This window comes from Arachis hypogaea, chromosome 12 (genome assembly GCF_003086295.3).
Source record: "Arachis hypogaea cultivar Tifrunner chromosome 12, arahy.Tifrunner.gnm2.J5K5, whole genome shotgun sequence".
NCBI lineage: Eukaryota > Viridiplantae > Streptophyta > Magnoliopsida > Fabales > Fabaceae > Arachis > Arachis hypogaea.
Genome location: NC_092047.1, coordinates 28,335,773 through 28,338,265, shown reverse-complemented (window position 1 = coordinate 28,338,265; position 2,493 = coordinate 28,335,773). Strand labels below are relative to the sequence as shown.

At 32.7% G+C, this 2,493-nt stretch overlaps 1 non-coding gene across 1 annotated transcript; it reads right to left on the bottom strand.

The window, feature by feature from the left end:
• Positions 1 to 1,901: 1,901 nt before the first annotated feature.
• On the bottom strand, positions 1,902 to 2,009 carry LOC112731189 (small nucleolar RNA R71). Its single transcript, XR_003166978.1, has one exon. It is a non-coding gene; the product is annotated as a small nucleolar RNA R71 (small nucleolar RNA).
• Between the last annotated feature and the right edge of the window lie 484 nt (positions 2,010 to 2,493).

The following is a 2,493-nucleotide window of genomic DNA, read 5'->3' as shown; positions in this document are numbered from 1 at the left end:
TTGTATTCTTGTTTGAGTCTTGAGTCATGTTATAAGTTTGGTGTCAATTGCATGTGCATCTTGCATTTTTCGAAAAAAATCATGCATTCATAGTGTTCTTCATGATCTTCAAGTTGTTCTTGGTAAGTCTTCTTGTTTGATCTTTGCATTTGCATGTTTTGTGTCTTTTCTTGTTTTTCATATGCATTCTTGAATTCTTAGTGCCTAAGCATTAAAGAATTCTAAGTTTGGTGTCTTGCATGTTTTCTTTGCATTAAAATTTTTCAAAAATATGTTCTTGGTGTTCATCTTGACATTCAAAGTGTTCTTGGTGTTCATCTTGACATTCATAGCATTCTTGCATGCATTCATTGTTTTAATCTAAAAATTTCATGCATTGCATCATTTTTCTTGTTTTTCTCTCTCATCATAAAAATTCAAAAATAAAAAAAATATATATCTTTCCCTTTTTCTCTCTCATAAATTCGAAAATGAGATTTGACTTTTTTCAAAAATTTTTAAAATCTAGTTGTTTTCATGAGTCAAACAAATTTTCAATTTAAAAATCTCATCTTTTTCAAAATCTTTTTCAAAAATCAAATCTTTTTCAAAATTCTTAGTTATTTTCGAAAATTCCAAAAATATTTTTCAAAAAATCTTTTTCCTATTTTTATATCAAATTTTCGAAAATAACAATAACAATTAATGTTTTGATTCAAAAATTTCAAGTTTGTTACTTACTTGTTAAGAAAGATTCAAACTTTGAGTTCTAGAATCATATCTTGTGATTTCTTGTGAATCAAGTCATTAATTGTGATTTTAAAAAAAATCAAATCTTTTTCAAAAAAAAAAAAAAACTAATTTCAATCATATCTTTTCAAAATATCTTCTTATCATATCTTTTTCAAAAAAACTTGATTTCAAAATATCTTCTCTAACTTCCCAACTCCTTATCTTTTCAAAATTTGTTTCAACCAACTAACTAACTTTTTGTTTGTTTCTTATCTTTTTCAAAACTACCTAACTAACTCTCTCTCTCTAATTTTCGAAAATATCTCCCCCCTTTTTCAAAATTTCTTTTTAATTAACTAATTATTTCAATTTTTAAATCTTAATTTTCGAAAATTACTAACCTTTTTTAAAAACTATTTTCAAAAATCACTAACTCTTTTTCAAAAATTATTTTTGAAATTTTCCTCTCTCATCTTATTCTATTTATTTATTCATCTACTAACATCTCTCCCTCACCCACCAAAAATCCGAACCCTCTCTCTCTCTTTCTGAGTTCAGATTTTTCTCTTCTTCTTTTCTTCTACTAACAATAAGGAACCTCTTTACTGTGACATAGAGGATTCCTCTTCTTTTCTTTTTCTCTTCTCTTTCTTATGAGCAGGGACAAAGAAAAAGGTATTCTTGTTGAAGCTGATCCAGAACCTGAAAGGACTCTGAAGAGGAAACTAAGAGAAGCTAAATTACAACAATCCAGAGAAAACCTTATTGAAAATTTCGAACAAGTAAAGGAGATGGCAGCCGAACCCAACAACAATAATGTAAGGGGAATGCTTGGTGACTTTACTGCACCTAATTCCAGTTTACATGGAAGAAGCATCTCCATTCCTGCCATTGGAGCAAACAACTTTGAGCTGAAACCTCAGCTAGTTTCTCTAATGCAGCAGAACTGCAAGTTTCATGGACTTCCATCTGAAGATCCTTTTCAGTTCTTAACTGAATTCTTGCAGATCTGTGATACTGTTAAGACTAATGGAGTAGATCCTGAAGTCTACAGGCTCATGCTTTTCCCTTTTGCTGTAAGAGACAGAGCTAGAGTGTGGTTGGACTCTCAACCCAAAGACAGCCTGAACTCTTGGGATAAGCTGGTCACGGCTTTCTTAGCCAAGTTCTTTCCTCCTCAAAAGCTGAGCAAGCTTAGAGCTGATGTTCAAACCTTCAGACAGAAAGAAGGTGAATCCCTCTATGAAGCTTGGGAAAGATACAAGCAGCTGACCAAAAAGTGTCCTTCTGACATGCTTTCAGAATGGACCATCCTGGATATATTCTATGATGGTTTATCTGAGCTATCAAAGATGTCATTGGATACTTCTGCAGGTGGATCCATTCACCTAAAGAAAACGCCTGCAGAAGCTCAAGAACTCATTGACATGGTTGCTAATAACCAGTTTATGTACACTTCTGAAAGGAATCCTGTGAATAATGGGACGCCTATGAAGAAGGGAGTTCTTGAGATTGATACTCTGAATGCCATATTGGCTCAGAATAAAATATTGACTCAGCAAGTCAATATGATCTCTCAGAGCCTGAATGGAATGCAAGCTGCATCCAACAGTACTCAAGAGGCTTCTTATGAAGAAGAAGCTTATGATCCTGAGAACCCTGCAATAGCAGAGGTGAATTACTTAGGTGAACCTTATGGAAACACCTATAACTCATCATGGAGAAATCATCCAAATTTCTCATGGAAGGATCAAAAGCCTCAACAAGGCTTTAATAATGGTG